A 24,653-nucleotide genomic window follows, 5' to 3' on the forward strand; every position below is an offset into this window, starting at 1 on the left:
ATACACCTATTGGTCTCTACTTGCGTGGAGCAAAAGGGAAAGAAGGAAACCAAAGACTCAAAGAAGAAAACAGTCTATAGGACTAATAGTCTACACGAACCACAGCCTCATCTATCCTGAGACCAGAAGAACTAGATTGTACCCAGCTGCTGCTACCAACCATTCTGATCAGGGCCACAAGAGATGGATCATGACAGAATGAGAGAAAAATGTGGAACAGAACCTCAAATTCCTATTAATATAAACAGACTTACTGGACCAGTTGAGACTAGTGGACTCCCCAAGACCATTGCCCTGAAATACTCTTTAAGTCTTGAACCTAAACTAGCCCCCAAAATAAAACTCACAAAGGATATCACACGCGAGGACTGTGCTCCTTTAAAAAACTACACAAGAGCAAATAGTCAACAATTACTTTAAAACAGAGATAAGAATATAAGGGGGCAGGGAAACTAGATTAATGAAAATGGAACAACCAGGATGGAAATATTGAGAATGTTCACACATTGTGAAGAATGTAACCACTGTCGCTGAAAAATTTGTGTAGAAATTGTGGAATGAGAACATAAACTGCTGTATAAACCTTCACCAAAAACACAATAAAATATTTTTTTAAAAAAATATGAAGTGTTAGCTGCTAGGTGGAAGGGAAAATGCTTGGGAGGTAAGAGATAAGGAATAAAGAGGTAGGATTTTTTTTTTTTTTAACAGGGGAAGCACAATTTCAACCAAGCACTTTAGAGAGTGAGAGTGTGCCTTCATAAATATAGCCCTTAGGAGCCTGGCTTACCACACCCTAGGCTCAGCCTGTGCTCATATTCTTATAAAATTTAGGAGAGATCCACATGTCCTAGGCCCAGCCCTGTGCTCCCACTTTCATAAAATTTAGAAGCCCACAAAGCGAATGGGGTCCCCTTAGCTGTTGTGCCATTGTGCAGAGCACAACCAGAGCATCTACACACAGCCACTGAGCCTAGGCGTCTCTGGGCAAAAGGAAGTGACATAGACTGTGCTGGCTTGGAGATGGGAAGGCAGGTTTCAGTCTCCCAAGGGTCTGCAGCACAAAATTTCCAAAGTACAGTATAACCCAGTGATGTCGACCCCATAGGACAGAGTAGAACGGCCCCATAGAGTTTCCAAGGTATTAAAAAAAAAAAAAAAAAGTAAATGAGATTAGTGTACTTGGTATGGAAATATTGGTTCAGCATAAGCCCTTCGGTGACCTCTTCCTGCAGTTTGCTGCTCCTGGGCTGCTTCTGTGCAGAAAGTCTTGAGCAATCATTGGCTCTTCCTCTTAGAGGCAGCCCATTCAGCCCCAATAACCCTAATTGGAGAAGGGTCTCCTATCCCCACCTGTCCCAGGAGAGTGACTGACCCCACTAAGAGCCCTTGGGAAGGGACCTGACCTCTGGCCCTGGTAGGAGTTGGGATGGGGGCACCACAGAGAGCCTTCAGACCCTTGCTTGTCAGATCATCCCAGACCTCATCCTGGACCTCCTCTGCTCCCCATGTCCACTGCTCAAGCTAGTTAGACCAATGTTCCAGGGCTGGTTCAAGCCTACCACCACCTCTTTATCCTCGACCCCTGTCCCAGCCAAGCCCAGGGCCTCACCCACTCCTTGGAAGAACACAATAGGGAAGGCTCCCAGCAGCAGCAACAGAAGTAGGAGCAGGAACTTGTCCATCTCAGTCTGGGATGGCAGGGAGATGCAGGGCAGAGAAAGGCTGCTTTGGGGTGGGGAGGAGACAAGGCTGGAGAAATCCGCACTGAGCTGCTCCTGGCTGTGGGCAGAAGCTTCCTTATAGATACTTGCCCGTGGGTGTTTGACCACATCCCAGGCCCAGGAAACATTCCCACAGGACCAGCCCCTTTGTGCAAAAAAAAAATATATTATTACTAATAATAGTAATATTAATACATAATGTGATTTTTAAAGGGAAGTGTTAGTTGCTGGGGAATCTGAAAAGAAAAATTTTAAAAAGGAGCATACTGATCTGGTCAAATCTTCTTGTGGAGATTTATGCTCACTGAAACTCTGGATGAGGTTACCTAAGGAGAGGATAGTGGAGAGTCCTTTACTATCAAATACTTCTAGCACGATGTCCCTGTTCTGCCTTGGTTCCGTATGAAATAAGGATTTACGGGACTTGGCCCCAATTAAAAATGTCCATGACAGTTATCTAATTATGTTGTTGTTGTTGTTAGATGCTGTCGAGTCGGTTCTGACTCAGAGCGACCCCACGCACAACAGAACAAAACACTGCCTGGTCCTGCGCCATCCTTGCAATCGTTGTTATGCTTGAGCTCATTGTTGCAGCCACTCTGTCAATCTACCTCAGTGAGGGTCTTCTTCTTTTCCGCTGACCCTGTACTCTGCCAAGCATGATGTCCTTCTCCAGGGACTGATCCCTCCTGACAACATGTCCAAAGTATGTAAGACCCAGTTTCGCCATCCTTGCCTCTAAGGAGCATTCTGGCCACACTTCTTCCAAGATAGATTTGTTCGTTCTTTTGGCAGTCCATAGTATAGTCAATATTCTTCTCCAACACCACAATTCAAAAGTGTCAGCTCTTCTTCACTCTTCCTTACTCATTGTCCAGCTTTCACATGCATATGCTGCGATTGAAAATACCATGGCTTGGGTCAGGCGCATCCTAGTCTTCAGGATGACTTCTTTGCTCTTCAACACTTTAAAGAGGTCCTTTTCAGCAGATTTGCCCACTGCAATGCTTCTTCTAATTTCTTGACTGCTGCTTCCACGGCTGTTGATTGTGGATCCAAGTAAAGTGAAATCCTTGACAACTTCGATCTTTTCTCAGTTTATCATGATGTTGCTCATTGGTACAGTTGTGAGGATTTTTGTTTTCTTTATGTTGAGGTGTAATCCATAACGAAGGCTCTGGTCTTTGATCTTCATTAGTAAGTGCTTCAAGTCCTCTTCACTTTCAGCAAGCAAGGTTGTGTCATCTGCATAACGCAGGTTGTTAATGAGTCTTCCTCCATTCCTGATGCCCTGTTCCTCTTCATATAGTCCAGCTTCTCGTATTATTTGCTCAGCATACAGATTAAATAGGTATGGTGAAAGAATACAACCCTGACGCACACCTTTCCTGACTTTAAACCAATCAGTATCCCCTTGTTCTGTCCAAACAACTGCCTCTTGTTCTATGTAAAGGTTCCTCTTGAGCACAATTAAGTGTTCTGGAATTCCCATTCTTCGCAGTGTTATCCATAGTTTATGATCCACACAGTCGAATGCCTTTGCATAGTCAATAAAACACAGGTAAACATCCTTCTGGTATTCTCTGCTTTCAGCCAGGATCCATCTGACATCAGCAATGATATCCCCGGTTCCATGTCCTCTTCTGAAACCAGTCTGAATTTCTGGAAGTTCCCTGTCGATATACTGCTACTGCCATTTTTGAATGATCTTCAGCAAAATTTTGCTTGGGTGATATTAATGATATTGTTTTATAATTTCCACATTTGGTTGGATCACCTTTCTTGGCAATAGGCATAAATATGGATCTCTTCCAGTCAGTTGGCCAGGAAGCTGCCTTCCATATTTCTTGGCATAGACGAGTGAGCACCTCAAGCACTGCATCTGTTTGTTGAAACATCTCAATTGATATTTCATCAATTCCTGGAGTCTTGTTTTTCGCCAATGCCTTCAGAGCAGCTTCGACTTCTTCCTTCAGTACCATCAATTCCTGATCATATGCCACCTCTTGAAATGGTTGAATATCGACTAATTCTTTTTGGTATAATGACTCTGTGTATTCCTTCCATCTTCTTTTGATGCTTCCTGCGTCGTTTAATATTTTCCCCATAGAATCCTTCACTATTGCAACTCGAGGCTTGAATTTTTTCTTCAGTTCTTTCAGCTTGAGATAGGCCGAGCGTGTTCTTCCCTTTTGGTTTTCCATCTCCAGCTCTTTGCACATGTTATTATAATACTTTACTTTGTCTTCTCGAGAGGTCCTTCGAAATCTTCTGTTCAGTTCTTTTACTTCATCAATTCCTTTTGCTTAAGCTGCTCGACGCTCAAGAGCAAGCTTCAGAGTCTTCTCTGACATCCGTCTTGGTCTTTTCTTTCTTTCCTGTCTTTTCAGTGACCTTTTGCTTTCTTCATGGACGATGTCCTTGATGTCATCCCACAATTAGTCTGGTCTTCAGTCACTAGTGTTCAATGCATCAAATCTGTTCTTCAGATGGTCTCTAAATTCAGGTGGGATACACTCAAGGTCATATTTTGGCTCTCATGGACTTGCTCTGATTTTCCTCAGTTTCAGTTTGAACTTGCATATGAGCAATTGATGGTCTGTTCCACAGTCGGCCCCAGGCCTTGTTCTGACCGATGATATTGAGCTTTTCCATTGTCTCTTTCCACAGATGTAGTCAATTTGATTTGTGTGTGTTCCATCTGGCAAGGTCCATGTGTGTAGTTGCTGTTTATGTTGGTGAAAGAAGGTATTTGCAATGAAGAAGTCATTGGTCTTGCAAAATTCTGTCATTCGATCTCCTGCATTGTTTCTATCACCAAGGCCATATTTTCCAACTACTGATTCTTATTCTTTGTTTCCAACTTTCGCATTCCAATCACCAGTAATTATCAATGCATCTTGATTGCATGTTCGATCAATTTCAGACTGCAGCAGCTGATAAAAATCTTCTATTTCTTCATCTTTGTCCCTAGTGGTTGGTGAGTAAATTTAAATAATAGTCGTATTAACTGGTCTTCCTTGTAGGTGTATGGATATTATCCTATCACTGACAGCGTTGTACTTCGGGATAGATCTTGAAATGTTCTTTTTGACGATGAATGCAACACCATTCCTCTTTGAGGTGTCATTCCCAGCATAGTAGACTATATGATTGTCCGATTCAAAATGGCCAATACCAGTGCATTTCAGCTCACTAATGCCTAGGATATCGATGTTTATGCATTCCATTTCATTTTTGATGATTTCCAATTTTCCTAGATTCATACTTCGTACATTCCAGGTTCCAATTATTAATGGATGTTTGGAGCTGTTTCTTCTCATTTTGAGTCGTGCCACATCAGCAAATGAAGGTCCTGAAAGCTTTACTCCATCCACGTCATTAAGGTCGACTCTACTTTGAGGAGGCAGCTCTTCCCCAGGCTTCTTTTAAGTGCCTTCCAACCTGAGGTGCTCATCTTCCAGCACTATATCAGACAATGTTCTGCTGCTATTCATAAGGTTTTCACTGGCTAATGCTTTTCAGAAGTAGACTGCCAGGTCCTTCTTCCTAGTCTGTCTTAGTCTGGAAGCTCAGCTGAAACCTGTCCTCCACGGGTGACCCTGCTGGTATCTGAATACCGGTGGCATAGCTTCCAGCATCACAGCAACACACAAGCCCCCACAATAGGACAAACTGACACGTGGGGATATCTAATTACAGAAGCATAAAATAGAGAGATTTTATGAATGAAATAACTCCTTTTGTGTAACTGTTATCGTACATAAACGGTTCATTCCAGTTTGAATCCCTACTGAGAATTTGCATTTCTAACAAGTTCCCAGGTGATGCTAATGCTGCTGGTTAGAGACCAATTCTGAGAACCACTAGTACAGCAGCAGTTCTAAAAATCTACTTTACATAAGAATCACCTGGGGGTCTTGTCAAACTGTAGATTCTGGTTCAGTATATCTGGGGTGGAAATGCAAGTTCTCAGCAGGGGTTTCGACTGGAAGGAACTGGTTGGAAGCCCTGTGAGTAAAACACCCAGAAACCTCGTAAATTAAATCAATAACAAACCAGTTGCTATCAAGTTGATTCCAACTCAGCACAACCCCATGTGTGTCAGAGTAGAACCGCTCCATAGGTTTTTCAGTGGCTGATTTTTCAGAAATAGATCACCAGCCCTTCCTTCAAAGGCAGCTCTGGATGGATTCCAACTACCAGCCTTTCAGTTAGGAGTCCAGTGCTTAACCATTTGCACCACCTAGGAACTCCAAATCTGTAACAGGGTGCATCCTAATGCTATGAAGAAGTACCTGGGGAATCACCTTGCAGGCTCAGATTTTGCCATGCTTATCTGCCTGCTGTGATTATCGGCTCTTAGCATTATTAGGAAAATTTGATATTAAGATCTCTGATTCTTGTGAGTCTGATTTGACAACCATCCTTTTGTATTATCTCAGTAGATATCTCTAACTATATGTTCCTGACACTGTCTTAAGCACGTTTATATGTTTAACAAATTATTTTTAAGACAGATAACAAATTAAGTATCCAGGTGGTTTAAAGGAAATCACTTGGGTGGCTGCTTCCTATTTAAGGAAATACACGTGTAGGAGGCATCTACTGTGAAGGGGTCAGAGTAATAAAAATAAGCTCTTATATGACCCAGCAATTCCGCTCCTGGGTATATACCCAAAAGACCTGAAAGCAAGGACTCAGATACTTGTACACCAATGTTCACTGCAGCATTATTCATAATGGTCAAAAGGCAGAAACAATTCAAGTGTCCATCAACAGGTGTCATGGATTTGAATTGTGTCCCCCAAAAATATGTGTATCAATTTGGCTAGGTCATGATTCCCAGAATTATGTGATTATCCACCATTTTGTCATCTGATATGATTTTCCTATGTGTTGTAAATACTATCTCTACGATGTTGATGAGGTGGGATTAGCAGTGGTTATGTTGATGAGATCTACAAGGTTAGATTGTGTCTTAAGACAATCTCTTTTGAGATATAAAAAGAAAAGTGAGCAGAGAGGCATGAGGACCTCATACCATCAAGAAAGCAGTGCTGGGAGAAGAGCACGTCCTTTGGACACAGAATCCCTGCCCTAAGAAGCTCCTTGACTAGGGGACGATTGATGACAAGGACCTTCCCCCAGAGCTGAAAGAGAAAGAAAGCCTTCCCCTGGAGTTGACACCATGAATTCGGACTTGTGTCCTACTAGACTGTGAGAGAATAAACTTCTGTTTGTTATTTTTCGGGGATCTCAGCATAAATGCTTCAGATCAGCTTTTAAACCTCCTTATAATTCTCCCTCACTGTGACATATCATTAGTCACAAGACCCTATCTATACATAATTTCTTAGCAAATCCTCTCGACTCAGGTCCTTTCAGCCCTCCCTGTTCCCAACCATATCATCCCAGGAAAGGTCATGATCACCTCAGAGCAGAGTATACTGCCCCAGATTCCTGACCAGCCTTCTTCCATCTACTCTTGCCCCTAAAACTTTCTGAACACAATCTCATAGTATCTCCACATGAGGCTGCGCACGCTAAATTTAGATGCGGCAGTTGGGCTGCATGGTGCATGGCCTTGAGTGACTAATTATGGGGGTCTCCAAGCTATTCAAAAGTAGGGGAACCTTGAGAGGTCCATGAGGAATTGGGAGATTGATGGATGCCAAATATAGAAAGGGGGCCCTGGTGGTACAGTGGTTAAGAGCTCGGCTGCTAACCAAAAGGTCAGTAGTTCAAAACCACCAGCCACTCCTTGGAAACCCTATGGGGCAGTTCCACTCTGTCCTATAGGGTCACTATGAGTCAGAATCGACATGACAGCAACAGGTCTTTGGGTTTTTTGTTTTTTGGGGGGGGGTATGTATCCTGACCCCCATGATGTCCTGCCTCCCAGACTCCCAAACTTGACAGAGGTTTAAGAGTCCCAATTTAGTGCTCTAGTCCAAACTTAATTAGTGAAAGTACCCCCTTTTTAGGAGCTCTGCTGGCAACGATTAAGTGCCCAGCTGCCCATGCAGCAGCTCCACAGGAGAAAGACCTAGTGATCAGTTCCTGTAATGATTACAGTCTAGAAAACCCCATGGTGCAGCTCTACCCTGTAATGTGGGGTCACTCTGAGTTGAAAATTAACTTGACAGCACGTAACAACAACTACCACCCCTTTTTAGTATCAAAAGAATTACTGTCTGAAGGATATGGTCAGCCCACTTAGAGGTCCTCAGGCCTAGTCTCTCCCAGAGCAGAAACCTCCTCCTCTGCAGCCTCCCAGACTGGGCGTCCAGAACCACCACAAGCTTCCAGGCCCACACACATCTCCATCAGCTCTTCCAGTAATGGGTCTGGGCTGAGCCCAACAAGAAGAGTGCCTTGGCCAGAGTACAGACTCTGACATCGGACAGATCTAGGTTGGAAGCCTGTTTCCAGCACTTATTGGTTATGAGGTTCTGGCAAGTTAATTAATCTGTATTCCTCAGTTCCTCCATCACCAGAAAAGGATAACACCTTAATCATAAGTTATCAGAAATAAATGAGACTCTTGCACATAAGATTCTTATCATTGTCTAATACAGATTTGGGACAAAATAAGTATTGGTCCTATTCTTCATATCATTCTTCCAGAAAAAATCATATTTAAAATTAGAACCAGAATTTAGGAAGTCTAAATACGGGGACATCCCTTCTCTTCTGTGAACTTTTGCTTCTCTTAACAGTCCCTCCCAATGCTCCCCACCACACACACTCATTCAGAAATATACCCTTATCAGAGACAAATGCTTCCCCTCCCCCAACACCACACAAGGAACATGGCCTTCTTTGCCTCAGCCTAAAAGTCCCAGCCTCTCCCATCTCAAGTTCTCCTCCCACTCTCTTGTACCCTGAGCAGTCACCATCTCAGTCCAGCGCCAAAGGACAAGGTGGAGAGCACTCTATTTCCAGATGGCTTTAGGATGGAGAATGATGTAATGTGGGTTAATGAACACGTTTACCATGACAAATGCTCTTCATAAGTTCCCTGATTACACCAGTGGATGTGGCATCTACTTACAACGCCTGCTCGTGTGGCCCTCAGGTGTGTCCGTTTAACCAGAGGTGTCCTCTGATGGCAGAGATCCTCCTCAGGCAGGTGGAAATCTGCCCCATCTGTACAATTGCCTGGCCCCAATCCCTATAACTCTCCTGATGGATGACCGCACATACCTCTATCACCTCCTCCATCAGCACCACCACCTCTCTGAATATGATCAACCTGGTGTCCTTCATTTGGCCCTTGCTCTGCAGTCTGGCCTTTCTCCAAGTTGTATCTGAGAGTAGATGGGTTGGGGAAGAGAAGGGATGGAGTAAGGCGGGAAGGAGCTCAGGGAATTCAAAATTTTGGGTGTGTTAGGTTCTCAGCAGCTATCATTGGTATACAATTCCCTCTGAGCACCATATTGAGGCTAAGGGCTAACAGCATTCAAAAAGCACCCCTCTCCCCACTACGTGTTCAGAGACCATTCCCCCAGTTTCCCCTACCACCCTGGACAAACAAAAACAGTTTTGTAAACTGGGGCTTTACTCTGAGAAGCTCCTGCAAAGGGAACGTGTGACCCAGCCTGAAATGCTCCCAGCAGCGGGGAGTCCATGGAGAAGAGTGCCAAGCTCATCAAAAGACACCAACAGTGGACTGCTCTGCCAACAACTGGTCCCTGCCCCCACCTGGGACAAGTAAGGCCAAAGCCTCAAGGGAACTGGGCTTTGGAGCTACAGCCTGCTGAGAGGACCCCCTTCCTGCATATACGATGGACAAGCTGCTGGTACTGAGTGTGGCTCTGCTCTGCCTTCTGAGTGGTGAGTGCTGGGAGGGCAAGGGGATCGCTTAGCGTAGGGGTCTGTGAGCAGTTAATGACAATCAAGGAGCTAAACTGGTTCAGTGTAGTCCTGACCCCTGACCCCTGGCCTCCCAAGGAAGAAAGCCATATACTACATTTTTGTTATCTTTTCATAAAATATATTCTAAAAAGATAAAATATAAAAAATTACTTCAAGGTGACCCTGTGTTATTTGGTTTGCCCTGGGACCTTCCTGGTTTTAGCGCTGGAAGTCCCACATCCCAGAATCCCCTCGTTCCCAGACAAATTGGAATAGTTATACATATATGTACATGAGGATAAGTCTGGAAGTATATGGACTAAAATACTTACATTGATTAACTCTGGTTGATAGAGTATTAGTTATTTTCATTTTATTTTGCATGATTTTATGTATTTTTTAAATAACCTACAGTGACAAGTTTTAATTTGTGAACAAGGGAGCTAGGGCAATTAGGAAAGTCATTTTGAAACAATACAGATTCCATTCATTGGTCCTGCCTTCATTATCCTTGACCTATCCCTGACTCTCTTAGAACCAGACCCAAACTGACAAATAGGCTGAAGGATCTGTGTTTGGTCATTGTTTCTGTTTGCAATGGTGATGTTGTGTTGGTGCGTGAAAGTAACCATACCCTGACCTAGCCAGACTCATCTGACTTACGTTTGAGCTTTTCAATCTCATAAAATAAATCCACAGAAAACATATTTAACCTTAACAATCTTATCATTAAATATACACTTGTTGATGCTTATTTATGAGAAAGAAAATGGTTTAATTATAAGCACCCTCCAATTAAAACGTTGTTGTTAGGTGCAGTCGAGTCACTTCTGACTCAAAGCGACCCTACTTACAACAGAAAGAAACACGGCCCAGTCTCGCACCGTCCTCACAATTGTTATGTTTGAGCCCATTGTTGCAGCCACTGTGTCAACCCATCTTGTTGAGGGTCTTCTTTTTTGCTGACCCTCTACTTTACCAAGCGTGATGTCCTTTTCCAGACACTGGATCCTCCCGATAACTTGTCCAAAGTATGTGAGACGAAGTCTTGTCGTCATAGGGAAAGATAAAAAACAGACTTGATCATAAGATAGTTTTTAAAAGCCTCCATTTTCACATCAAGCCCTGTTAAAAGAAAGAGAAAGAAGGCACAGAAGGAGGAAAACGGGAAAGAAAAAGAGAAATAGGGAAGACATGAAACACGATCAAGATATATAGAGAGAGAGGGGAAAGTGAAACAAAAATGAAAAGTAGACATGAGGGATAAAAAAAGATGGACAAAAGTAGAGATTCCTAAACTCATGAGACAGGCTTTCTGCACTAATGCAAAGAAAGAAAAGGAGATGACAGGAGTCTGCTTTTGCCTCAAAACAAACGAAAATCTTTCTTCCTAAGAAAGCTGCCCCTTGATTCTGCGTTCCCTCTAGCTACCACTCCTGTATCTCATTCTCTTCTCAAAGTTGCTTTAGAGGTGGCCACACTCAGAACCTCCACTTCCTCTCTATCCATTAACTCTTTTTTTTTCAATCATAGTTAAAATCTATATAACAAAACCAAATCCACTGCTGTCAAGTTGATTTTGACTCATAGCAACCCTATAGGACAGAGTAGAACTGCCTCACAGGGTTTTCAAGACTGTAAATCTTTACAGAAGCAGACTGCCACACCTTTCTCCTGCAGAGCAGCTGGTAGGTTCAAACCACCAACTTTTCAGTTAGCAACGAAGCGCTTAACCACTGCGCCAGCAGGGATCCTTATATATAACAAAACATTTGCCAATTCAACAATTGTTACATGCACAATTCAGTGACACCTATTACATTAATCATGTTCTACAACCATCATAACTATCACTTTCCAAATTATTCCACCACCATTAACAGAAACTCAGGGCCCCCTAAGCAATGATTCCCCCATTCCCCACCCTCCCACCCCCAAACCAAAAACCTAACCCATGGCTGCTGAGTTGGTTCTGACTCATTGCCACCCTGTAGGACAGAGAAGAAGTGCCCCATAGGGCTTCCAAGGAGTGGCTGGTGGTTTTGAACTGCCGACCTTTTGATTAGCAGCCAAATTCTTAACCGGTGCACCACTAGGGCTTCCCTCCCACCCCTGGTAACCACTAATAAGCTTTGGTCTCTATAAAAAAATTGCCTATTTCATATAAGTGAGATCATACAAGATTTGTCCTTTTGTGTCTGGCTTATTTCACTCACTATGTTTTCAAGGTTCATCCATGTGGTAACATGTATCAGGACTTCACTTCTCTTTATGTCTGATTAATATTCTATTGTATGCATGTGCCACATTTTGTTTATCCATTCATTGTTGATGGACATTTAGGTTGTTCCTACCTTTTGGCTATTGTGAATAGCGCTGCAGTAAACATTGGTGTACAGGTTTTTATTTGCCATCCTGCCTTCTCTTGAATATATTCCTAGGATTTATCCATAAACTCTTACGTCCACTGTAATCTAGCTCTTACCTTCACTTTTCATCTGACCCTTCTCTGACCAGAGTCATCAATAATCACCATGGTCATCCTTGTATTATTGAACCAAGTCCTTGGATAATGCTAGCTCATCACTGCCTCATAGAACCCTGACTCTCTTGAATTCTGGACTCTATTACTTTTGGTTATTTTTTGTCTTCCTGATCAGCATCCCTCATTCTATAGGTGTTTCCTCCATCCAACCCTTTTTGTTGTTGTTGTTGTGAAAATATGGACAGCATTTGCCAATTCAACATTTTTTGTATGTACAATTCTGTGAGACCAATTACATTGATCATGGTGTGCAATCATCACCAATATCCACTGCCAAATTTTTCATCACCATAAACAGAAACCTGCTGCTTCCTAAACAATTTAATGCCAGTGTTTGTTTTTGTCATCTAGTGCTGCTATAACAGAAATACCACAAGTGGATGGCTTTAACAAAGCTAAGTTTATTTTCTCACAGTAAGGTAGGCTAAAAGTCCAAATTCAGGGCGTCAGCTCCAGGAGAAGCATTTCTCTCTCTGTTGGCTCTGGAGGAAGGTCCTTCTTGCCAATCTTCCCCTAGACTAGGAGCTTCTCTGCACAGGAACCCCTGGTTTAAAGGACCCACTTTGCTCCCAGTGCTTCTTTCTTGGTGGTATGAGATCCCCATTCTCTGCTTGCTTCCCTTTCCTTTCATCTCTTGTAAGATAAAAGGTGGTGCAGGCCACACCCCAGGGAAACTCCCTGTACATGGATCAGCGATGTGACCCGGTAAGGGTGTTACAATCCCACCCTAATCTTCTCTAACGTAAAATTACAATCACAAAATGGAGGACAAAAACACAGTACTGGAAACCATGGCCTAATCAAGTTATACACACATTTTGGGGGGACATAATTAAATCCATGACAGTGTTCCTTAGAATCCTTAGTTTTTTCTGTCGCTCATCACTCAGTTCAGTGAACAACCACCTAACTCTCATGATTTTAGCAACACATATGTCCTTTGTCTACATGTAGCTATTTATGATCCCAAAGCTACCATCCAGCCTTGAAATCGTCCTAAGCCTTCACACCTCGTTATCCATCTACGTAGTCCACCATTTTCTACATAGCCAATAATGAATTCATTGTCTCTGCTGAGAAACTATCTCCTCTTCATTGTGTGATTAGAAAGAGGCAGCAGGTTCATAGAGGAGCTAAAACAAGAGTGAGAGACAAAAAATGCAAACTAGCAAGTGTAGATGATTTTTTGGATAATCAGAGAGATAGGACAGGGGAAACTGAGTGTGTTTGTGGACACTGAAAGGAGCCAGTGGCCAAGGAAACTGCCCTAAAGTGAAAAGAATCTCTCAGATGAAGTGGGAGGATGATGCAGGCTTATCAGGAGCACATGTTGGAAGGAATGAGACTAGATGATGCTTCTGATCTTTGAATTCCTCCACAGTTGGGTAGGAGAGGAATGAGTGACTAACCCAGCGCTTCTGAAAAGACTTAGAAATCAGGCAGCCTAAAAGTTTCTTTTCTTTAGCTTCCCTGGGTGTTTGTTGCAGAAGTCTCCACCTGTACAGCAGTGTTCTTCAACCATGACTGCCTTAGAAAGAAGCGTGATGCCAGGATTGCAGAACGTGAAACAGTCCAATATTGTGTGGTCATAGAGCCATGCTGCAGGGAAAGAAAGGGATGGAGTGAAGGGGTATTCAAACTTAAAGCTTCCAAATGTCTCCTGACATGACCTCCCCCCATAACCTCCTACTAATGGGACCTCCTTATGCTGGACCAAGACAGAAGCAGCCCAATCAGGCCAACAGGGGTTCAGGTTCAGCACAGACAGTGTTACCTTTTTTATTCTCAACATATACGCTCCGGGTTCTGCAAACTGATTTGTCCTTCACAGTGCAGTTTCCTTTCTCTTCCTGACACCAGCCATCTTTAAATGTTTTGCAAACCATGCACACCGTGGTTGAGCCTGAGAGATGAGACACGGGAGCTGAGCACTTGGCAGGTGGACTAGGACCCAGCTTGTTAGGCCAGAGTATAAGACAAGCATTTCAAAGATCCTGGAATGAGCCTAAATAATTCCCCGCTACATACTATGGTGCCTGAAATCCTTCTGATACATTGCTTCCATTGAGACATGAATGTTTCTGGGGCTTCCACAGAGATTAAACCCACCCCCATTAAATATGAATAACCCTGAGTAGGATTAAAGAAGGTTAGTGACAAGGTTTCTACCGGATAATCATAATTTCAGATAAGCACGTGGAGAAGACAAGTGAGAGTTGAATATGTGAGTCCAGTATTTTTACGCAAATAATGCACTCAGTTTCCTTTTATTTTTTTCAACCACGCCCTCTCCCAGGAGGTATTTTAATAAGTGTGCTATGCTAATTTTTTTACAGCAACATAGCATGCTTACGAAAATAACTGGGGGAGAAGGAGGGACACGGCTGGCAAAAAAATGTAGCACTTGAGTGCTATTTGCCTAAAAATACGGTGCCTGCAAACCCAGGGATCTCTGAGTGAATGAAGAAGCTTAAGCGCACCAAGCCACTGACTAGGGGCACCATGGTTTACCCTGGAGCTAGGAGACTTAAGTTTTCGACTCCCTGATGATCAAGACTTAGCCTTCTGCAGGAAGGAATAAAAAACTTGTAATCTAAGTATAATCAATGTGTTGCTATTGAAATGCAGCTTCAACACCCGTCTTTTGAGGTCACCTCCCAACCAGATTGCTGCCCCTAAACCCTCTTATATGGAAATGATTAAACAACCACTGTCTCTTACTGTAGCCCCACCAATCCTAAAGCATAAAAGGCCACTATCTCAGTCCTGCCTCTAGCCAGTAACTTGCCCACAATGAGCCCTTGAGCAGATCCTAAACTCTTGCCCAGAGAGGAGAGGGCAGCAACCATGTCAGGGATAGGCCCAGGCAGCACACCATCCCTGTGACTCCTGTCACTCCTGATCACATCAGCCCAGGATCAGACACCTTCCCCCACCCTCCACCCCCTACTCCCACCTCCCTACATCCTCGGCTATTCTCTCCTTGCCCCAGCCCAGCCCAGGATCTTACCCACTGGTGGGAAGAAAGAAACAGGGAAGGCTCCTAGCATCAGGAACAGCAGCAGGAACTTGTCCATCTCTTCTGAGGATAGCAGGAAGGTGTGGTGAGGGGAAGCAACAGCTAGAAGAGGTGACCTAAACCTGGAGAAGAGGCAACAATGTAGACTGTAAGGAGGCAGAGGGAACCAGCTGCAATTGCTCCCAGCCTGTGGGCAGAAGCTTCCTTTTAGACACAGGCCTGTGGGTGTTTCCCCACCTCCCATACCAGGATCATGTGCTCAGAATCAGACCCTTTGGCCCACTAGACACAGTACCACTGTTGTCTCTACCCATACTCTTAAAACCCCATCAGATGTGTGGTTGCCATGCTGCTTGACCAGACTCAATACACACCCGTCTAGTGGAGAGCCCATCCTAGTGAGGAGCCCACACCAGCACCCAGGAGCCCAAGGACTGGAGTCCCTGGTCTAATTAGGGCTTATGCTGAAATGCCTAGTCTTCTGGGTCTTACTTCCCCCACTTCACCATCTGTCTACCCACTTGGCCTCAGGCCAGTCTGACCATACGGAATTTTGTAGGTTTCTGCCTCTCAGGGGTTCCTTGTACCTTGGCCAAACGGGAGCAGTTTGGGTCCTTCTCCTTCCTCTTGTCTTTCTCCCATCTCTTTACAGAGCATTTCAGCCAGGTCCTGACCAATCGCAGTAAGATTCAATGCAATGGTATGTTGGCAGTGATGATAATGGTGGCAGAGGTGTAGATGATGGTGATGGTGGAGGTGAAAAAAAGCTACAGTAATCCTCATTCTGCTACAGCTATCCCTCCCCATTTCTCCTTCTACTTTCCCAGCAAAACTTATTTAAAAAGTTCTCTATTATGTCTACCAGCCCTTATCGACTTCTCATTCTCTTCTGGGTTTGGCCTACTCCCAGTTGCCACCCCTCCATTCCACTTGAAACTGCTGTAGAGAAGCTCACCAGTGACTTCATGTTGTCAGGTCCAATGGTGACCTCTCTGTCCACAACTCCAGAGCCCTCAGTGGCAGTTGTCCTAGCTGACCACTGCCTCCTTCTTAAGCCCTCACTCCCCGTGATTGCCATGACATCACACTCTCCTGGCTGGGACTGCCAAGGGAGGAGTTCTACTCAGACCTAGCCTTCCAGGGAGAAGAACAACAAAAAGAACATGTCAAGTCCACAGCTCTAAAGAGAATTTCACATGTTACAGGACTCTCCTGTCTTTTCTCAGTCATATCCAAAATGGAACAAACATAACCTCCTTCAATGAAAGCCCAAATTCCTACTTTCTTTCTGCTATCTTCCCTTAAAAGATACTCAAAATGGTAAACCAGGTGTTGCCATCAAGTCAACTCCAGCTTATGTCAGAGTAGAACTGTACTCCATAGGGTTTTGAATGGTTGTGATCTTCCAGAAGTAGACCGCCACCAGGCCTTTCTTCCAAGGTGCTTCTGGGTGGACTTGAACCTCCAATCTTTTGGTTAGCAGCCGAGTTTGCACTACCCAGGGACTCCTAACCTCCCTAGGCATTACTATCTCATTTACCAAGAGAGTGCAGTGAAAACAGTTGGGAGTGTTTAGTGTAAATTGCTTAGAAAAGTACCTGACACATGAGCCCTCAAAAAATATAAGCTAAGAAGATTTTTATTAATCATTTTTTTCTATTTCACTTTATTCTGGATATAAAAAGATGGGTCGTTAATCCTCCTCTTTCTTTTCTGCATCTCATCTGTCACTTCTTATACGTGTTTTCCTCACAATTCTTTTCAGCTCATAATCGTTGATACTCTATGAGCACTCAGCTCATACTCATACGACATACCCCCACGGCTACCCTACCCGGATCTGTCAACATTACCACCAAGCCCAGAATAATTCCCCAGACTCCAACTGGTCTTGGGTCCTCCAACCTTGCCCCACACTCCAAGCACCCTGAACACCATCTCTCCATGTCTCTCATTAGTCAAAGTTGGGAGACACACTTAGACGATTGAGTAAGACTGGATGATACAGGGCCTAGAATGCTATGGAGTTTTCCAGGCAATTCAAGAAAAAAGAAAGCTTGGGAGATCCATGAGCTGGATGAGAATGAGTCTTGATAGTAGCAATAGAGAGAGAAGATTATCCTGGCCTCCAAGACTCTGAAAGATAGCTGGGACCTGAGGCGGTCATTGGGCCAAATCATTCTCTGAGTTCAGAGGCCACCTCCCCTGTCCTTTCCTAACTGCAGCCTCTACTTGAGCAGGCTGCCCTGAGCTTCCAGGCCTACTCTGATCCCTATGAGACCAGAGCAATGAGTTCAGGCTGGGACCAAAGATTGGAGCATGGTGGCCAAGAGGACAAGTTCTGTAATTATCCAGATCTGGAACGGAATCCTGACTCCAGCACCTGCTAGCTGGTGACCCTGGCCTCTTCTGAAAGCAAAATGAGGACAATAACAGGAACTACCTGCTTGGTTTTACCAGAATTAAAAGAAAGGATGCATTTTAAGTGTTCAGTGTGTATCTGTATTCTTATTCATCTTACCATTGTTAACTTTTTGTCCCAGCCATGATAAGTCCCAGATAAAATTGGGATTTAGAAGGAGATAAAGACCGAGGGTGGTAACCGTCCACTAGCTTCTCCTGTGCACTTTAATTCTCCTTTACAGTTCCTTCCCTGATGTAAATAAGCACACCCCCACACAGCGACACCTTGTTTCCCTCACATCACAGGGAGTAAAGCCCTGTTTGCCTCAGCCTGAGGGCAGGCCTAACCCCAGGACTGCATATCTCATCTCATGCTCTTCCCTCTCACACGTGTTCTGCCCTGAGCAACCCCACCAGAGCCAAAGGAAGAGATGGAGATGGCTTCAGTTCCTGATGGCGAAAAGATGGAGAATGCTGCTATATGGAGGATAAGCAGGTGGCCCAGGCCAGGGGATCTTCAATTCCCAAATTATACCATTGGAAATAGCACCCCCTTACAGTACCTGGTCACAGAGGGACTCAGACAGGCCAAGTAGAGGATGTGGTCTAATGGAGGAGCCTCAAGCAGGGTGGGGGCCACCTAATTCCTCTGATCTTAGCCCCCAGACCTCTCTTGCCCAGCTCCGTCCCCACATTACCTTACACACCCCACCCATAGCATCCTGGTCTCCTTGTTGCACACAACGGTGTGGTTGGGTATGTGGAGAAAGGGATGAGGGTGGGGCAGATGACCAGATACAGTTGAGTGAGAAGTATTCCCTACAGAAAGAAGCAAATGAGAGCCTTGAAGAATCAAGGTTCTGGTTCTTTGATTTGGGCTTCCAGCTGATGTCAGTACGTAAGAATTTCCTGCCCTGTCTTGGACAAACAGTATAAGTGTACCAAGAACACCCCTCCCCTGGGGTCACTGTCCAATCATCCTGGAGAAAGAATGGATTTGCTCTGCAAATTCCTTTTGTTGAAAGCCTCTCAGGAGTGAACTACTTTCCACCTTCCCTCTTGTCCCTTCTTTCTGTTTCTGGAAGAGGTAAGGAAATTGATCTAATTCCTCTGAGAACAATGAGAGAAAAACTGCCCTGTGTCATACTGGTCCCTGGTGCTTTCAAAGTCGGTCAGAACCAAGGTCCTAGGGAACGAGGCTGTGGACTCACAGGTCCTCTACTTGGGAAAACACAGGTCCTGAGGGCTGAGGGCAATGGAGAACCCACTGATGCAGGGAGCAACTCTGCTCTGCAGGCTGGAGGTAGGCGCTGGAGTGGGCTGGCCACAAGAGTGCAGGTTTCCTCATCACCTCAAGCCACCCCCACTAAGAGAAATTATCTGGAGTGGGGCCGGGAAGGATGCATAGAGTTTGGAAAGCCAGGGTGTCACCTCAACTCTCCATAGGCTTGGAATAAAGCCAAGGCCTGCAGTATTACAGCAATCAGTTGGCTACCTAAGGAAGAGTTGCATTCACAACCACATGCTGTGGTACGCATGCAGCTTTTTTCACACAGTTCACTGAAATGTCTCATTAATTCCAGTTAGCTCCGACTCATGGCAGCCCCATGTACAACAGAACAAAACATTGCCTGGTCCTGTGCCATCTTCATGATCGTTGGTATGCTCGAGTCCATTGTTATGGCCACTGTGCATTTTGAGTTCCTTACAACCTAGGGGGCTCATCTTTCAGCACTATATCAGACAATGTTTTGTGTGATCTGGGTTTTCATTGGCTAATTTTCAGAAGCAGATCACCAGACTTTTATTCCTAGTCTGCCTTAGTCTGGAAGGTCCACAGAAACCTGCCTACCGTGGGTGACCTACTGGTATTTCAAATATCGGTGGTATAGCTTCTAGCATCATAGCAACATATAAGCCACTACAGTACCACAAATTGTCAGGTGGATGACGGAGTCTCATAATAGTAGCTATCATGTACTCTTGGTCTTTTATTCCTGGTGGTTAAGCATTCAGCTGCTAAGCAGAAGGTCAGCAGTTAGAATCTACTACCTGCTCCTTGGAAACCATACAGAGCAGTTCTACTCTGTCCTATAGAATTGCTGTGAATAGGAACCAGCTTGACAGCAATGGGTAACATCTTTCTGAATCCTCGGACTTCTGTATCAACTTCCTGTCGACATCATCACCTGAATTTTCCTCTTTCCCATCAGATTCGGTATGTCTAAAAGAGGAAGGCATCATCCTTCCATGCAAAAAAAAAAAAAAATTTTTTTTCCTCTTAATTCCCCATCTAAATGCCACCAATCACTTCCAGACCAGAAATCTAGAAGTTAAGTCTGTCATCCAACACATCAAATCAATCACTAAGACTTCACCTACTAAACATCTTGTAAACCTGCTATCTCCCTTCCATGTTTACTAATACAATCCTAATAATCTGGCACACAAAGTACCCATGACCTTGGCCTTGGCCCTATTTCCTCTTCAGTCTCCTCTCCCACTCTTTCCTGCGTTTCACTCCACCCTCTAGTAATTCTGAACTACCTGTGGTTGCTCACATTCACCTTGTCCAGCTCTATGTCTTTGATCTTAAAGTGCCTTCTTTCTGGAATGTCTGAATCCTCCCACATTTTGCTCAGCCATCACCTCTTACAAACCTTCCTGCACCCCCAGAACAGCTTAGGTGCCCCTGGTCTGTACTCCCATAGCCCCCTGTGCTTACCTTTCTCCTGACACATAGCACACTGTAATGAGATTGTTTCTGTTAGTCTTCTTAAACATACGGAAGCCTAACTGAAGGCAAAGAATGAGTCATACTCCTCTGTGAATCTCCAGCACTCACTCGATGTCTGGCATTAAATATGCAGTGGGGTATGAAGAGAAATTGTGAGGGTTTCATTCAGCCTGGGCCTCAGGGGGGACACCTTTTATAGATTATCCTCTAGAAAGGATCTTTCCCCTTGAAAGGTCTATTAAATGAAAAGCGACTCATTCTTCTCTGAAGGGGCTAATCTGAAATGAAAAACTAGAATAAAACTCTGACCTCTAGGAGGCAGCATCATGGAGCAAAGCACTTAACATCCGGGCAAAGTCAAGGGATGAATTTGGCCCCTGGTTTGTAGATTCTCATTATTATCTTAAAGGTAAAGTTGAGTAAACACAAACACTAATAATCACGTAAGATTCTTCTATGTCTTTTTCTTTTATTTTTGGGGGGAAGGTGGGAAGTTAAGAACCAGAAATTGAATTGATTATTTGGTCATTTCCCACCTCACCTCCCTTGTTATCTCTGGGCGGTGCAAACGGCTGCTAACCAAAAGGTTGGAGGTTTGAGTCCACCCAGATACATCCTGGAAAAAAGGCCTGGCAATCTACTTACAAAAAATCAGCTATTGAAAATACTACATAGCACTGTTCTACTCTGACACACATGGGGTCACCATGAGTTGGAGTCAACTCCTCAGCAACTGTTTTTTTTGTTGTTGTTGTTAGCCCCAAAGACAGCGCAGGTCAGAAGACTCCAGGCCCTTCACAAACATTGCAATAGCACTGTGGCACAAAACGGTATTACATTACCAAAGTGATAGGGCTGCTTTCCAACAGTGAGGATGCGCCAGCCTCCTTTGCTTTTTGTTTTTCTTTCTGTTCCTCCCACCAACCCAGCTATGCAAATAAAAATAGCTCATATCAATTAGTTACAACGTCCCTTGCTCACAACTTCCTTAGACAAAAATGTGCTGGAATCCAACTAGATGGTGCCTGGGTAACGCCACCAATTATTCTGACAGGGATCACAATAGAGGGTCCTGAATAGAGATGGAAAAAAATGTACAACAAAATTCAAACTCACACACAAAAGAGACCAGACCTACTGGTCTGACAGATGCCAGAGAAACCCCAAGAGTGATGGCTGCCGGACAACCTTTCAACTCAGTAATGAAGTCACTCCTGAGGTTCACCCTTCAGCCAAAGATTAGACAGGCCCATAAAACAAACAATAATACACATAGCTCAACCATGTATGTGAGACTAAACGGGCACACCAGCGCAGGGGTAAGGACAAGAAGGCAGGAGGGGACAGGAAAGCTGGACGAATGGAAACAGGGAACCCAAGGTCAAGAAGGGGAGAGTGTTGGCATGTCTCAGGGTTGGCAACCAATGTCTCGATTGTTTAATGAGAAACTAATTTGCTCTGTAAACTTTCACCTAAAGCACACACAAAAAAGACGGCATTATGGAACCACGGGAAACCCTGGTGGCGTAGTGGTTAAGTGCTAAGGCTGCTAACCAAAGGGTCGGCAGTTCGAATCCGCCAGGCACTCCTTGGAAACTCTGTGGGGCAGTTCCACTCTGTCCTATAGGGTCGCTATGAGTCGGAATCGACTTGGTGGATGGAACCACAACATATAAAAAATTGGATTCTCCCTTAATAATGGTGCTTAAATAATTCAGCCAAATATTTATATGAGTCCAACCTTGTTAACTGGGAATAAGAACCCTATACAAATGGGTTATAGCTATGGAATTGTTAGAATCACAGTGTCTCTCGTGGATTAGAATAGATTTGTGTCTAGGAAAATATTGCCAGTACCTTTCCAATGTTCCTATCTTACAAATTACAATATTCAGTATATATCTTTTAACTTAATATGAAGTTTGGGAACCGTTACAGCATTATGAAATGTGCCATTATAACTTTCTTGCCTACCATAGGGGATCACAACTTCTCTTTGTGTAAGTGATAATTTAAGCATCACAAGAAGAGGGATTATATAGAAACTTCACTATGTACCTTATCTGTCTAATCCGAGGGCCAGAATGAGTACCATCTTCTATTCTAGAACTTTTTATCTGCACACTATGCACACAGAGCCTGTCAGGAAGCTAGCTGAAGAACTGAGTTAGAAAATCAGTTTAAACGTTTTTATTCTGAGAAGAAAGAGAATGTTAATTAACTCAAGCTAAAAATATAACTGTGTTTTAGCAACAAATATCAGCTTTTCAGATGGATGACTACTGGTCAAAGAAATCAAAATATTCTTCTAAAACCTATTTTCACTTGTCTCTGTGTAGACTAAATTGAAATAAATAAAGACAAGACATATTTTAAGACAAAAAATGTGCTGGAATAGCACTGAAAGTTAATTGATTTTAGTGAATAGCTCTGTTAAACATTCTCTAATTTGTTTTCTCCCCCATGAGTCTGTCGGTTTGTCATACCGTGGTGGCTTGCATGTTGCTGGGATGCTGGAAGCTGTGCCACCGGTATTCAAATACCAGCAGGGTCACCCACGTTGAACATGTTTCAGCCGAGCTTCCAGACTAAGAGAGACTAGGAAGAAGCAAGGATGGCAAGATTACATCTCACAAACTGTGAACATGTTATCGGGAGGGACCAGTCCCTGGAGAAGGACATCATGCTTGGTAAAATAGAAGGTCCGTGAAAAAGAGGAAGACCCTCAACCAGATAGATGGACGCAGTGGCGGCAACAATGGGCTCAAGCACAACAACAACTGTGAGGATGGCACAGGACTGGGCAGTGTTTTGTTCTGTTTTACATAGGGTCACTACGAGTCAAAAGCGACTTGACGACATCTAACAACAACAATTTGTTTTCTCAGGCAGCTAGATAAACTCTCTTGTTTTTAATACAGTGTGGCTTCTGATCATTCCCTAATGAAGCTGCCCACAACTATGAAGCCAAGTATCTATTTAGTAACTAAGATTTAAGCTGTCTTCTCTTCAACCCATTTACCATTTATGCATGCTACCATTTACTGAGCATTATCAGTGCAGTCCTGGGGTGGCACAAGCAGTTCAACACTCAACTACTAAATGAAAGGTTGGTGATTTGAAGCCACCCAGAGGCACCTCGGAAGAAGGGCCAGGAGATCTGCTCTCAAAAGGTCACAGCCTTGAAAAGCCAATGGAGCACAGCTGTATTCTGTAGCACATGGGGCTGCCATGAGTGGAGTAAACTCAATTGTAACTGGTATCATAGGTCAGCGATGTGCTGAGCACTTCACACGTGTTACAAGTAACTGTAGAGTTTCCAAGGATGTCCTTCCCCCAGAGCTCCTTGTGGCTTGTGCCTCTCCCTCCAAGCCTTAGTTCAAATGTCACCTTCTCGGGGTTGTTGAATTTGAGAATTGCAACTCCCCCTTCTCTTCCTCAGCACTCCCTATCCTTCCTCCCTAGGGGTATGTACTTTGTTTTTCTCCAAAGTACGTATCAGTTATGCATTTGTCTATTGTCTGTCTCTTCCCATTATGATACAAGCTTCATGAAGGCAAGGTTTTTATTTTGTTTTGTCGTGGTGATTTTTTTTCTTTTAAGGGGTCTGTTTTTTCACTGAAGAACTCCCACACCTAAAATAGTGGCTTGGTATAGTAAACAATATTTGTGGAATGAATGGTCAACATAAATATGAAATTCACAGATGAGATCACTGATGGTTCAAGGTAGGAGGTAATTAGCCAAATAGCAGTGGAGCCAGAGATAGAACCCAGGTCTTACTGTCATGGGGCTTGGGCTTTTTATTTTATTTTATTTCTTAGGGATCATCAGAGATGTTTGAGAGGTATACACCACCAACTCATGATGAGCCCATGTGTAGAGTAAACCTGTGCTCCACGGGGTTTTCAATGTCTATGATCTGTCAGAAATAGACTGCCCAAGCGTTTCTTCTGAGGTGCCTCTGGGTGGACTCAAACTTCCAACCATTTGGTTATCAGCCAAGAGTACTGTTTGCACCACCCAGGGACTCCAGGCTTGAGCTTTTAACCACTGCGTTCAGCTGGCTCCCTTCCATGTTCCTCTCTTTCTGCTACCACTCCCTTCTGCCTCTGTCTCTTTCCTACCTTCCTCTCCACCTCCATTTCTTCTCTTTTTTCGTCTCTGAATTCTGCTTCTCCTGGTTTCTTATGTTTCAGCCATTTTTTCCTCTGCCTTTTCATCCAAGGAGGTTCAGAAACCCAACTCCTTCGGCTAGTTCAGGAACATTAGCACTGATAAACTGAACCCCACTAGCCAACACACTGTTGGTATAGTGGTTAAGAGCCATGGCTGCTAACCAAAAGGTCGGCAGTTCAAATCCAT

Source organism: Loxodonta africana, chromosome 15 (genome assembly GCF_030014295.1).
Source record: "Loxodonta africana isolate mLoxAfr1 chromosome 15, mLoxAfr1.hap2, whole genome shotgun sequence".
NCBI lineage: Eukaryota > Metazoa > Chordata > Mammalia > Proboscidea > Elephantidae > Loxodonta > Loxodonta africana.